Consider the following 16,041-nt stretch of genomic DNA (forward strand, 5'->3'; position numbering starts at 1 on the left):
GAGAAACACATCTCTCTTCACCCAGCTCTAATTAGTTTTAGCTGTTTTACTACACAATGTTTAGCCTTCAGTTCATATTTAAATATTTTTACTCATAATTTTGAACTATTGATTTTCATTTAAGCAAAGAGGGGCTTTTAAGGCACACACTGTCTTTTAAAACCCCCTGAAACATATCAGAAAATAATGGCAGGAAGGTTTCTCCCCTCCCCTCCAACAGTTGCACTATATTAAGTTCATGTGATGAGAAGATAAAAATCTATTAACTTGCTGCTGACCTTATCGACACAAGGATCTCTGCAGACATTACAGGAACTATATCTCTTCTGACTTTTACATCCAGAACCTCATGCACCAGCATCCCAAACCAAATATAAAATCTTCATGATGAGTGAAACAGTGACACATACTCCAACTCCAGTCCTGCCGGCTGGCAGGAGACACGGGGTCCTCTGGGGCCTGGGACCAGCCTCTACTTTCAATTTGACTTCAGGGGCAGATTTTTCACCATATGCTACTGGGGGCTCTGAATCAAAACTGTTTCCATAGGACCAGATGCTACCAGGCAAATGTGCTGGATGCAGAAAGGCTTTCTGCTCCCCTGTATCACCATGATGTATTGCAAACATAATTAAAGGTGAGTAACGCGGGTGCTCCTGTTTGGGTTAATCATTCCTTTTTACAACTGAAGCCAATATAAAACAAACCAATTTTCAAATTAGACCAAAAGTCCATCTAAATACACATTGCTCACACACTCTCACACCTCCCACATTTCCATGTATGCAGCAGACTCCTCTACTGCTCAGAGAGTAACTCAGAAAGAGCAAAGGATTTAAGGTTTTTAATTTTTATTATTATTATTAAATAAAAGCAGAACAAGGATTCATACCTGTGATGCTTCTTTTCTATTTTATCAGTCAGTGAAATGGGACCATCACAGGCACCATCATGCTCCAGGTGCCAGAAGGCAGGGATCAGGTGATCTCCAAAAGGCAGCAAAGGTATAGGTGCCACCAGGGTGGCAGCAGCCTTTGCTGCCCCTCAGCTCTGCCTGCTGGGAGGCAGTGTATTTCCAGACCATTAGAAATAATGCACCCCAAATAGCCCCTGGTTGGATTACATCAAATGAGATTAGAACATTTTGACACCATCATATTTTGTTCACAGGGTTTGCCAGTGTCACCAACAACTAAACTTCAGAATTATTTCAATAGCACATTTAAGGGGATTTTGCTTGATCTGGGCCAGCTCCAGGGGTAATTCAGATACAGGTGAGGTGTCACATATGCCCATCACACACCAGAGGCAGGGCTCTGTGTCAGCAAAGCTCACTGTCTCCCAGCCCACAAACACGGCCAGCACTCCACCCAGCTCCTCCACGCTTCGACTAAAACCTGGACCCCAATGCCAACAAATCACAAAACAGGCAAATGTTTTCAGAAGGTATCTAGAAAGTCAGCTGAGCTGAGGCTCAGCTGCTGAAGCTGCATAAACATCCAAGGCTGCAGAGCAGTTTCCTGGTGACAAGTCAGTGTGTGCAGTTATCACCTCCCCACCAGGGAGGTGTCAGTGCCAAACTCGGGAGAGTTTTCAGGGACATCCCATGACTCACATCTCCTGACCTCATGCCCTGCTCTGGCCACCCACTGCATGAGACGAGCTGCTGGGCCGGAGGGACCTGTGGTCTGACCCGGCACATCTGGTTTTATGTTTGGGAGTGTGCTCACGTAATTTTCTAGCAGTACCTGGAAAATCCTCAAGTGTGCTATTAATTTGAAAGGCCAGTGTCCTTCCAAAGCTCCTGGCATGCCAATGCAAACCACTTGAGGAGCTCCAAGCTGGAGCAGTGCCCGTGCCCCATCCCTCCCCACGGCTCCAACCCCTGCATGTGTTTCACTCCAGAGAGCTCAGAGGAGCTCGTGGTTAAGACAAGGACTGGCCAAACCGCATTCTGTATCCCCATTTCAGCCCCCTGTGTTCCTCCATGATCTCTAGGAAAATAGTTTCATTTATGTGCTACTCAATTTACTCTTATTTTACAAGAGCTAACAGCAACACCCATCCCACAGAGGTGTTGGGAATTGAATGAGGTGGTTAAACACACCTAAGCCACATTCATATCACAAGTAATAAAAATACATTACAAATGCCTAACAATAAAGAAATAACATGACTCAAGCCACTGCTGGTTGTGGTTGTGGTTTTGTGAAACAAAAAAATCTTACTGATGGGGAAAATTGCTGATGATTTGCTTCACAGAAAGAAAAAATAAACAAGTACAGTGTAACACAGAACAAAGTTACCGTTTGATCAATGATGCTCTTTATATTAATAACCAATGCAGACTGAAAAATTTGGATGTCAGTTCAAATGTTTTTGGGTCTCGGAGATGGAACATAGAGATTGCATGCTGAATGCAACAGTCCTGACAGGAGGATTGCAAACACCTCATGTTCATGCACTCCAGGTGCCAACATCTGACACTGGAACTGTGACTCGCTGTATTTGCAAGAAAACCCTCAGTTTTATTGCACATTCAGCTTTCTGTTGCTTTACTGCAAACAGGATTTGAAGTTTGTGCACTAAAAGGAGAGTAGATACATTGCTTCTCACCGATGCTCCCTGCAAGACATGCTGAGATCAGACTGCAAAGCAGCCCAAGGAGAGATCAGTATGTAAAGTATGTCTGGAGTACCACATTCAGCTCACTCCAGCATGCGCCATCGAGGAGAAATTAATGATACGTGGAAAGCTCATTCCAGATGATCACAGTGACCAAAACTCTTGGACCTACAGACTCTTATTTCTTTATTCCCCCTGCACCCAGAGAGAATCCCTCTTGTTTTTATTCTAATCACTGAGCTGACTGGAAAACCAGAACTTTCCCCAACCACCCAAGTGGAAGCAAAAGTGCTGATTTCAGAGCAATAAGGGCAAAACAGAACCCAGATCATGCACCTCCCATCCTGAGGTTTTGGAATCAAGAACAGTGCACACCTTCTGGCATCATAAACAGATATATAAAAGTAAAATTAAATGACTAAACCCTTGGGTATTCCTTGGGACAAGAAAAAAGTCAGTAAGAAGTGACATCAAAGATAGGTTGTTTACATATTGGGGGACCTGTCTGCTCGTCTCTTCACATTGATTTTTACGGTACAAAAATATTATTTCAGTGACAAGGATGTAAACCTTATTCAAAACAGGATTTAAACCATATCCTGCGAGTGAGGCATCTCTTCAGATAGCCTGCCTGCACTTACAGCATACCGAAGGCATGCTGATTTTCGTCTGCAGTGTTTGTTAAGAGGGTCACAATATCAGGAAGCAGGAGAAGGCTCATCAAAGCCTCGTTGCTCGCCTTCACCGCTCATCAGCTAGACAGTACCTTGTTTTTTAAAGCTGGACGGAAATGCATCTCCAGTGACCCATTGTTAGAAACTTCCTTTTGTCTTTAAGTTTGCTGGAAGGAGTACGGGGCCCCTTTTAACTCTTTTCCAATAGGTAATTTCCCTTAATTAGGGCTCTCATTACAAGTGAGAATTTATCAGACATGATTAAAGAAGCATCTTGTCTCTTTCCTATCGCCTCAAAAAGGGCATATTTTGATCTCCCAGCGTGTCTTGCAAACACAGATAAGCACATGCACTGAGCTGAGAGATCACAGCAGAAATTTGGCCTGCTCAGAAAGTTCATGTTTGGAACTCGGCATCCTCAGAGCTTCCCTCTGAATCGCAGGGTGTCAGAGCTGCCGCGGTGGGGAGCGGGGAGCTCCCGGGGCGGGCAGGAAGCCGGGCAGATGGGACTGCAGAGCCCAGCCCTGGGGCTTCGGGAGCCACAGCTCCTTCAAAACCCCACGAGCACTGCACAAATCACCTTCCTGCACGTCCCTGGGCTTCCCTGCTTCAGGGCACCTATTCCAGGCAGCCACTCTCCCAATATAAAAGGGTAAGTCCTACCTATGCCCATGGGCTTTTAATGAAAAATACCTGAATATGGCCATTTTGGAGCACCCTTCAATACATTTCTCCCTCTTGAAGGTGTGAGAGATCCAGTACAGAGCTTGCTGAACCAAAATCCTGCTCTCACATAATGAGGTTGCTCTACAGGTGCAGCTTCTGCCACGAATGCCCCACAGCCTCTCCTCAGCATCTGCTTCTCCAAGAGGAGAAAACTCTCCCACTGACTTCCAAGGCAGCCAGATTGAGCTGGTATGTTAAAAATGTACTTGGGCTCCCAGTAATATTATTTACTTTTAATAACATGCGCGATAAAGTCATGGCCAAGTGTACTATTTTATGGAGTAACTATGGAGATGCAAGTTATTGTTTGCTTCTGTGAACCAACCAAAAGCACCAAAACTCATAACAGCAGGAATATTAATTTGCACCAAAAGAAAACTTGCTTTCCAACTTCCAAATTATGGTATGCACTTACTGTCATTAATGATCCAGTATTTACACTCACGTTGAGCACAGGGTGAGCATTAGTCTGACAATAAAGAAGCAATAAGAAATTTTCCAAACATTAAAAACATTCCTAATCCATGAATCACCTACAATCTGAGGTGTCACAAACATTCATCTCCGTATGTGTCACCCACAAACATCTGTCCCCTCTTCCCCTCGCACGAACACGCATTCCATTCAACCACAGATACAATCAGGCTTTAATTTTATTTTTCTCACATAATGTTAATCAAGAGCTAAAAAGATAATTTCCTTCTACCACAAAGCAATTCCACTGTGGTGGAACAAACTGTTATCTTAAGTTTCACAGAGCAATTGTTCAATAATTCCTGTTTGTGGCTCTTTTCCAAATCCTTGAGAATAGCTCAGGCTGCCAACCCTCCTTAAAAAAAAAAAAAAAAAAAAATCACAACAGAAGCCGAAAAGCACTTGCTGTCACTCAGGGGTTCAGTGGCGGCAGACTCAGCCATTTCTCAGAAGAAACTCCAGCTCTGAGACTCCAACACGCAGAAATTCGCTGTCTGTTTGAAGACAATTGCCTGGAAAGATATAAGCTCCCAGACTGTAAATTTGTCGCAGCACTGGCCCTCCGAGATGGTGTTATCTTGGCTTGGTGAATTCAGTGAATTGGAAGCTCCATGAGGAAAAATAATAAGGATACTTGGCATTTCTGCAGTGTTTTCTACATGCAAAGCACAGAACGAGCTTCAAGCGTTTAATGTTTATTAAAGACTGGGAGGGTGTTTTGTAGCGTGAAAGGAAACTGATAACGTGGATTTCTTCAGCAAAAGTAATAAAATGTTCTGTTTCTATGGGAAAAAAAAAATTAAAAATAATAACAACAGTCCTTAGTCTGAAAGTACGCTGCTTGTCAAAATCACAATTAATTTTAGCCCATGATCTCACGGAGGAAGGGACAGTCATTTGCTACAGCTCGTACAATGAGCAGCTCAACAGGGCACTGCCCTGCCCGGCGGTGGGAGCTACATCAGACAAATATTAGAGCAATATTAATCACCACGAGTGAAAGTGCAGCACCCAGCTGCTGTTTCAAAGTCTCTGGGTCCGAGCCAAGTGAGGAATAGGGCAGGGAGGGAGGCGCAGGGGCTCAGCCCAACAGGCACAGGACACATGGAGCTGAGATCCCACCGGACCTCCAAAGCATCCCAAAATAGCCCCACGACAACCTGGCCAGGATTTTCCCAAGGGTTTGGCCATGGCTTGCTCAGGGCAGATCCTACTGCTGGGCAAGTCTGGTGTTATTATCAACATCACATTTGCATCATGTTCAATCCCAATGCTAAAAGGAAGGGCAATTGAGATGTTTTTTGCTCCAGAACATCAATATCCACAAAGATAATCTGTGTGAGTGGATCAGACACAATTTTTGGCTTCATTTAAATGTTTCTCTAAAATACTTCCACTTTGGTACAACTCTATGTAGCCAATGAAGTTATTCTCAATCTAGAGCAGAATAAAGTTAAAAATCAAGCCCAGACCTTCTTTTCCAACTAAGAAAAAAAAAAAAAAAGCAAGCCCTCCTCCTCTGGTTAAAGTAATGTAGCAGGTTTTTCAGGGCTGGAACACACTATTTTATCCTGTCTCTAAAATTTTTGGACTAAGAAGAGAACAGAGAACAATCTAACCATTCTGGAAAGATGCTTTCAAGGCAGAAGAGGGAAAACAAACACACATAAATAACCAGCAGCTGCAGAAGAGCTTGGCTGCATCCATACCTGCACTCTGCACAGAGGCAGTGAGATTTATACAAGCTGCAGCTGAGATTAAAACCCTGCTGTGGAGTTAAGCAGGACTGGTCCCCCACCATCCCAGAGCACTGGGGTTATCTTACTCCCCCTCCCAAAAATCCCAAAATAAAACCCCACAAACACGTTGCCATCAAAGATAGGCTTCACATTAGCCTTTTGACCTATTAGAGCTCACAAATCAGATTAAATGCATAGAACCATGCCAACAGCAAGGGTCAGCAACAGCCTCTTGCCATGGTGTTAAAGCCCCATGGAAGGGAAACCAGCTGGGTTTCCTGCTGCAGGTGGGCCATTCTCCAACCCACCTAGCTCAGTGTCTCTGCTATGGCACAAGGGGCTTCTCCTGCTCTCTGTCTGCTCTGGATGAAGCTCAACAAAACAAAAACAATAAGGAAAAGAAGAGGGGAGATGCCAGATCCCATACTGCTTTTTTAACTATTACGTCCTCAGCCCTAGAGGTAAAACATTGAAATAATTGCCAGGAATGAAGATATTTGTTAATTCCTGCTCTCTCCCATGGCTTGCTAGGCAAAGCAGTGTTTATAAGGCCAGTGTTTTCACAAATCCTCACACAAACCCCACTGAGGTCAGCTGAGGTGCTACACAAGCCTCCCAGACCATCGCATGTACTGGAGACCACACCTCTCATTCCAAATCCAGGTCCCTGCATTCAGTAATTTACCTATTCGACCCCAATCTCTCCTGGCTTTACATCCCTGACTTTACTGGTGCTGTTCCCTTTAAGTTCCTCCTGGCTCAGGGATGCAGACACGGGAGAAGGGCCACCCTGGGCTAAAACACACATACACGCACATGACTTAACACCCTGATCCTCCAGGATAAGCTATGAGCCTGTAAATCACCACACTTCCAGAAAACAATAGCCACCTCTTGTTTAAATAAAACTGCACCTGCTACATTAACATACCACCGAACAATCGCTTTGTTTCTCGCCAGGCATCCAGGCTGAAGCCACGCTGCTTCCTGACCCATATACTGAAAGGGTATTCTTAGAAGGGGAGAGGGGTTTCACAGAGTGCACCAGTTTAGCGGTGATCACCTTCCTTCCTTCTTTTGTACTGGGGATACGTGGTTTTGTTTAGCTTTCAGCAGGTTTATTTCCATCGTGGCTCTCCAAGACCATGCAGCCCTTCTTTGGCAAACGTTGCCTCTTTTTGTTTCCTATCTTGGGCAATCACAAGCTCCAAAGTGCGATTTGGGCCATTTCGAGTAATTTTTTAGCAGATTTTTCTCCCATCCAAAGAGCTAGGGCCAAGCAGGTGCCAGCTGAAAACCCCTTTGCCAAATGTTCAAACGTTGCTAAATTGTTTTGCACTCCTCCACAGCAGGTTAATTATGATGCTTGTTTCAAGTTTATTTATCTCTACTCAATGATTTTTTTTTATTGATTGTGCTGGAACCCTCTTCTAGTGGAGTTCTTCTGCTCAAATAATGTGCTCAGTCGTGACTGAAAAATGGACTGTTGGAGAGGCTGGGTCACGGATGCAGGGAGCAATAAGAGTTTTGTAGAAGTCGGCAGTGGAAACAAGAGCCAACTTCTCCATTTCACAAAGAAACACAGTGTCTCCAGTGAGGAGCATGGATGGGGCATTGCTAAGCCAAAAACCAATTTAATTCCTGAATCTGAGCCCAAAGCAAACCCAAATCCAGCCCGGCCAGTACATTTCTGCTTAGATGTGCATCTTGAAACAAGCACCCTGCCTCCACGCCCGTGTCCACCCACGGCCAGGAGCGCTTCCACACGACCAGCTTTCCAGGAACGTGGTACCCACTCCTCCTCGCATCCTCTTCCTGGCCGCCTGCCCCACGCCACGCTTCCTGCTCGTCCCACACTGCTCTCGGCCGGATCCGGCGCCTCCCAGTTCGCGCAATCATTTCCACTCTCGGCTGCCTGAAGCCAGCAAACTTTGTGGGAGCTGTGCTCCACGGCCCCCGTCAACAGTAACATCAAAGTTCCAGCCTTTTAAAACTACAGCTGAACTTATAAAACACCATCTGGATTCAGACCATCCTACACAATCGTAAGAATACTCGTCCTGCTCCTGCAGACACTACTAGTAGGTTACTCCTCTTCCTTTTATTCAAATTACAGCACTACAGCCTGAGCATCGAGTGGCTTCTAGTGGAGCAGCTCAGAATTAAAGAGAATCTTCTCAAACTGTATTTCAAGGCACTGCTTGGAGTTTCAGGTGAATCCTGGAAGCCTGGTTGCATAGTCTTCAGTGAACTGACTGACCACCATGGGAACTGGGATTCCCTCTCACACAAACCAACAAACACACAAGTCCACACCAGCACGACTCTTTCATAACAAGAAATCTCTGCATGTCTCATCTACAAAGTGCCCAACCAGTCCACTCTCATTATTGTTCGTTCCCAATCAATATATTAAATTACTTTTAAAAAGCTTCCACATGCAAGACATGACATTTCTCAAAGTCCTGTGTAGTGGAAGAAATTACCCTGAAAGCCAGGTTAACCTCCTGGTCCCTCTATCAGGAAGATGTGTAACCCTATACCAGGGAAGCAGATGCCAGCTCTCCTCAAGATCTGCCCTGACCAGAACCTGCTCTGCTGCACCCTCCCCTGTGATGGATCCCAATGGACACCTCTGGCCAATGCCCTGGCAAAACCACCCGGCAGCACTGTGTGATTTCACTGCCTCCAGAGCAGAGAGCCCAAATTGGGATGCAGAACCCTGTGTGCCTCATACCAGGACCAGCACCAAGATGGCCAGTGGGAATCACCAGTGTCTGCAGAGTTTCACCTCTGTGAGTCTCAGCAGGGACTGCAGCCACCCGTGCAGGAGTTGTCACTGTGCCACAAGAAAGGCCACCTGTGGGACAGACAGGTGCTGGGAAGTCTTTGCAGCCCAGCAGCAGCTTGGGGTCAGGAGGAACCAGAACATTGTACAATGAAGGGAAACTGAGCCAAGCTCTGGACCAGTCCCTTCCTGACACAGGGGCATTTGAAATATGGGTCAAGAACAAAGCGTCCTGTTAATAACAGTTTGTCTCGTGCAGAGAAAAACATGCAATATTTGGTTCACAAGCTGAATTCCAAACTGCCTGGCCATTTCCCTTTCAACTTTCCAAATTTATTATAGTATGAGAGCTTGGCCCTCTTTATAGTGCTTAAGTGACTGACACATCACTCAGTCACAGAGACTCACATCCCCCATCTCTGCTGCATCCCAGGGCAGAGCCAGCTCTTGCATAAGCACATGCTGCCCAGGTTCAACATCTACCTGTGCATCCACAGGACAGTTAATTCCGGCTGAGCCCCCAGTTATCAATCTCCTTTTATTTTGCTGTGCTGTAGGCTTCTCTACTACCTTGCTCCTTCCAAAAGCCAGTTGGGTCTATCACCAACCCTCCCAAACACAGTGATTAACCCTGCAGGCATCTCTGGAATATGGACAGCAGAGAAGCCACCACTGACAGCATCTCCCAAACTCACAAGGGCCAGGGGCAGATTCTCATCACTGTTGGAGGTAAGAGAGCTATCTCCACCCTCATGGCAGGTGGCTGCCTACTGTAGATACAACCACCACCTGCCAAGCAGAGGGACCAGCTTGTGCCCCAGGAGGGTAAGGAAAAAAATTACTGGGTAGGGAAGGCAGGAAGTGTCATTTGGCCTCGGAGCAAGGCCTAGAAGAAGCACCACTTGCATCTTTGGCCCCCACACCCTTCCCCTGCTCTAGTCACTAGAGAGTACTTCTTCCCTTCCTTTTTATCAGTCAGGCTCACAGATTGAATGTTATCAATTGACAGCTTTAAAGCTAAGGAATTGTATAAATTAAATACAGTCTGAAGCAAATATACTGAGGAGCTAGAATTTATATACACACTAGATATGGGAGCTCTTAGTTATTACCCACTTAAGGCTATGGCACTGATGAATGGTAAGGCCACCCCATCCCTGAAGGCACTTTTCATTACCCACAGTATAGGAATATTGAGAGAGTGTGTGTATGTATCCAGCATGACTGCTCATTTCCATAGTTCTCCATCAGGTTTGCATTCAGTTTATAAAATAAAAAATTACTCCAGGGACACATTTCACTCATTCCAGAACCCTTTCTCTCTCCCTCTCTCCCCCAGCCCATATCCTGGCTGCTTCTCTCCTTCTCAGTGCCCCGATACTGTAACAATGCCTTTAAATCTGATGGTGCTTATTAAATGAAACAACTTAATTACTATCAATATATAATGTTGTGTACTTCAGCCTCAACCAAGGCGTCTGATCCCATTCTGCTCCTGACCTTTAATGGCCATCAAATCAAAGTAATTTTGGTCAGCTCAGTACAGTTCTGACACATGCCCAGGTCAGGAAGATGAAGGGACACTAATCTACCATGTTACCCTGTCCATTGTTTAATACCTTTTTCAATAGAATCTAATAACTGGAGAAATGCCAGTTTTCTGTCTAGTTTGGGTTAAACCTCTTTTGCTGAAAATAAATAATTATGGAACATACTGAATAGCCCAGGGTTTACATAATTGGTGCCTCTTAGAGCAATATACTTGCCTTTGAAGTTTGCAAGGAGAGGAATTTCGGAATTCAAATCAGCAGCAGCGCTCCTGAGTGCGCTGCGCTCTCCATCTTGGAGGGGCCAGCACCAAAGCAGGCTTAATTAAGGGAAGTGAAAACCACTTTCGATTCACCAAGGTAACACAACAAGTGCATTTGCTTCCTCTGAATTGAGGGGAAAATAGCAGGAATGCTTCCACTCAACAGCAGCTATTCTGCAGGCTGAGACTCAAGTCCTTCAGAAGGTGGGCTGGGGGGGAATCTATCATAAAATACGGCAGTAACACAGCACCCCGTGCATAAAGACAACAGGAGTGTTTAGGTTCAAGCATTACTATTTGTACATATTGTTTCCCCTAGTGCTAAACAAAACAGGTTTTCCCATGCTAAAGCAAGGGATGCTGCCAGGAGAACTAGACACCCTGTCTGGATCGGACAAATAGCTTGACCTATTGACAGGGCAGCTGGATGCAGCAATATTTTACAGCAGGCTCACTTTGCTAATGCACTTGCACCAGGCCACTCAAAGCAACCCACGCTCCAGAAAAAAACAAATAAAATAAAAAACCCAGCAACTTAACTGCAGCACAAAAACGTCACATCAAGTCGGATACCAGCAACTCTGGCAAACCCAGCCCTGGCTGCATCAAATGCAAGGGCAGGAAACTGGGGAAGCATTCAGGGATTGCCAGGTTTCAAACCCAGCCCTGCCTCTGTGCTGGTGAAAGAGGGAGGCTACAAATCATATCTGCCCAGCTTTTGAAAACACCAGTCACGGAAGCTGAGCAGAAAACACAGAAGGATGTTTTTGTTAATTACCTGTTTCTCCACTGCCCATTCTTTACCTGAAGTCATTAGTCATGTAACAGAGCGGGCAGGTAACAAAACCCAGCGACGGAGATTTATAGGGCATCTCTCAACCCCAGGGTCCTGCAGCAGCTTACAGGGTTGGGATTACATCATGCCAGAGCTCTTCAAAGGCTGAGGGGCCAAAACCGCCCCTGGTGCAGCCTCCACCGCCCCGCAGGTGCCGCTCCAGGTCACAAGGAGTTTTGCAGATCCATAGGGACAGACTCTATCCCTCCCAGCCCCTGTCCAGGGGGAGCAGGATCAGGATGTGTTAGGCTTTGTGCAGCTCAGCCTCTGCACTGTCCATGCAAGGGAAACGGGGAGGAATGCCATCAGCTTCGGGGGAGTTGCACGGGTGTAACTTAGAGCAGGATTTGTAATCAATCCTCACCCAGACACTTACTTGAGAAGGAATTCAGGGTTTGGCTGTACGTATACCAGAATCACTTCACAACCACTGAATACATTTATGATGTAATTGAATCCCCCAGTGATTTTTCTTAAAGACAAACCTTATCCATTTAGGGTCGATTTTGCATCATTAAAGTTAATGGGAGTTTTGCCACTTACTTCAGAGGCAGTGGGACTGAGAAGGGATTGGGGCAGAGCAGATCACTCCACGCAATGCATCAGCTGCATCTCTGCCTGTCAGCTTCTCCAAAAGTCAGGAAAGGAGTATTCTGCCATTATTTTGGAGAAAAGTTTACTCTTGCAGGGCACAAACACTGAGACTTAATCAGGAGTCTGTGACCATACTTTGCCCTCATCCAGGCTGAAGTAAATCCTGAGGGAAGCTGGTGAAATCAGCAGAGAACCAGTCTCACCCTAGGCAGTGGTCAGCTGGACACAGAGGTGTTTTAGCACTGCCATTATGTGCTTCCCCCACACTGGCTTTGCAAGAAAGTAGCGTCGTCTCTCCAGACACACAAAGCTGAAGTGCAAAATATCGTTTTGATTCAGAAGAAAGCACACAAAAGCATTTTTCCTCATAAACTGCCATGCAAACCTTTTCCCCGCCAGCCGTTCTCTGTATCTGATCCCACATCTGTTTGCCCTGAGTGGAAAACACTGGTGAGTTTAAATGGCATGAGTCAACTCCCACAACCAAGAAGGGCACAGCCTAGACCACCAAATCACAGCTTATGAGTCTTTCCTAGCATATTCTGAGATAAAAGATCTCAGTTTTATTCAAACAGAGCCAAACCCTGCTGATACCTAATTTTGCTTCTATTACCTCATTAATAACCTACAGACATTTGCAGCTTACACTTCTCTATGTCTGCATTGTGGTTGTCATACCAAGGCACAAGGGCTATATCTTGTTGTATTTGTTTTGGGTTTAATTCCCAGTTCTAGTCTATGCCTCTGCCACCTTTGCAGGGCTGAGCTCAATTAACCCTTTTGTGTTCTCTTTGCAGTGAGCTGCAGCGGCTGACAAGCAATCCATGCTCTTTTAACAGCATTAATGTATTCATGTGAAAATATTCATTGACAGCTTTATGTAGCGTGGCAATCACTAAAAGTGGGATTTAAAGTACAAAAGTGGCATTTAGTAGTTGAGTGTAAGGGCATGTTCACGTGTCAGTTAATTGCAAACATGTTTAAAATGTGTATTTTCAGCTAAAAACAAACCTGTATGTTTAACAAATACTTTTCATATTGGTCAGACTGGCAAAACCAAAAACAAGTTAAAGTAATTTGACCACATCAGGTAAACTCTTTAAAAAAAGGTTTTAAATGAGGGATAAAACTGTTTACAAGTTTTTAACTGTAAAATATTTCTTTTCTTCTTGTATCTTGCCAATATCAATAAAGAAACAACATGTATAAATATATATAAACAGACACTTGGCATAAGAACACATTTCATGAAATATGAGTAATAGAGCAGGAAAATTCAAAGTATATTTCTTTTTTTACTGTACTGAATGGACAGGTTACTGTAAAGAATACATTACGTGCAGATGGATGAAAATACAAAGTGCACGCAGGATACGTAGGATGTGAACAGGGTGTTCATTTCCAGGTAGAAATGCAAACATTTTGGTTCATTTCAGATCTCACTTATGCTGCACTATTTGGTGTCATTTCATTGACTCCCGTGTATTTGGACTTGAGTCCAGCAAAGCACTTAAACACATGCTTAGCTTTAAGCGCACAATAGTCCCCTTGAAGTCAAATTAAGCACATATTTACGTGCTTTGCTGGAGCAGGGCCATACTACAGATTTACACAGATGTAAGTGAGCTCAGATGAGCTCAAGCCACAATGTTTGTGTCCAGATTCAAATCCAATTGGCAAATGCTTTCAAAAGCCGGAGGTATTTGGATTAGGGGTTTTGGTCCAAGCCAATCTGTAACTTTAGTACCTGAACCCGCTTTTCTTGTGCGCCCAAGACTCCCATCGGCATTAGTGGGAGCTTTGGAGGCACAAGAAGTACAAGAGCAAGACCTCTGGGACTAAAGAGCCAATTTACTTAAACCCAAATTATAACATTTTTTAACCTTTAGATTAAACCAAACTCCCACCAGAGTTCAGCCCTCGCTCCATTACATTTCTCACCCAGCATTTGGATTTTTTGTTTATCGTATTACTATTGCTTTTGGCCAGCATTCACTTTATTATATAACATTAACCTAGGAAAAACTAATGGGCACCATCAAATAGCTGTTAACATAAAGCACTTACAAACAAGTGCCATTAGTGGACCAGCAGACAGCACAGGAACTCATTTATGTTACATCTGTTAACGTTGGATAAACACAGATTTACAATTTTTAAACGGCGAATGATGCCTCAGTCTGGTCAGAAATTAATTTACAGGTTTTTCACAGACTTCACAGGTCCAGCCACAATGTGGGTGCCACTGAACCCCCACATACTGAACCCCAATCCATGGATAAGCCAGCTAAAAGGTGCTAGAGTACACACACTGATACACATTTTCACCCATATGCACACACCAGCCTCTAACATGGTTGGATTTTTCACCTGGGGCATCAGGCATGCAAGTCCCTTTCTACATGGGAAAAAAAAAGAAATCTTCAAAGCATCAGGAACAGAAGTTTTCACCCCCCACTCTGCAGTTCTAGCACGCTCTGCATGGATCAGGAGGTTTCTGCTGCTGGTATTGCTCAGAGCAGAGGTGGCTGCTGGCTTTGGGAAGCCTGTGGTTCCCATAAATGTGGGAAACACCAGCACCAGCATGGGAAATCCCCCCCTAGCCCAGTGCTGAGGGCAGCACAAGAAGCTGGAGAGCCCTTTCAACAATTCCTGCCCTCTCCAGAGGATGCTCCTTATCAGCAACAGCCTCCAACACACCCCTCACCCTTGCTGTGGGCAGCAAAGCCCCTGTGGGACAGCTCTGCTGGTTTTATCAGACACCCTTATAGGATTAGCACATCTTTTCTTGCTTATTAACCAAAACCAGAGCGAGGCGGTGCTATTCAATCACCACCACCACTGCAAATGCAACAGGCAAAGCTCTCACAGCACACTGTGAGTGTTCAAGAGAAAGGCAGGCCCTGAGCACCCTTAAAACCATCTCCCATCTTGCACACAGCTGACCAGGGCAGTAGGAAACTGAGAAACACACTGGATTCTGCTGCTGCCCGATGCTCATCCAAACCTGCAGCCAGAAATTAATTCATTTTTCCCTTTTCTATAAGTTTCTATACTTCAAGGAAAGTACAGACAACATGGCAGAATCACGGTGCTGAAAGAAGAAACAGCAGAAGTGCTGGCATTAAAGACTGCAGCACAAAGTGAAACTAGATGTGGCATCCAACAGCAATTCCCATAATGTTTTAGCAATGGATGGGGAGACTGTGCTGGGAACAGAGTGGTTTGTCATTCCCCCGAGCTAATCTCCAGCAGGATCTGAAAAAGCACACAGGGGAGGAAAAAACCTCTTCCTCCCATTGCTTTGGGATTTTGTAACCAGCACTGAAAAGAAAACCAGCGCCAGTAGAAACAATACTAAACAAGTGAAAACTTTACAGAAAAAAGAAAAATAGTTATTTTTCAAGGAAACATCAAACCATTTTTGTAGCCTCTTCTCAAATTACAGGAGAAATAACATTCTGTCACCAGGTCTGGGATGACACCTTGAGACTCCTGTAATAGCATGTGCTTACATCCAGGAGGTGGAAACACCCCCAATTTTGGCTGCAGGCAGCAAAAAAAGCAGCAGTACACTTTGCCAAAGCCCAAAATCACCCCCTGGCCCAAACCCACCCTACATGAGCAGTACCTGAGATCATGGCTCCACATACAGCTTCATCTGGAGCAGGGTGCAAAACACATCCCATGGTGTCCTACAGGACAAACAGCAAAACACTTGGAAGTGAGAACCCTGTCTTCTGCCCAGCACGGAGCTGACCTTTCTGTTCCTAAAT

This window comes from Vidua macroura, chromosome 10 (genome assembly GCF_024509145.1).
Source record: "Vidua macroura isolate BioBank_ID:100142 chromosome 10, ASM2450914v1, whole genome shotgun sequence".
Lineage (NCBI taxonomy): Eukaryota > Metazoa > Chordata > Aves > Passeriformes > Viduidae > Vidua > Vidua macroura.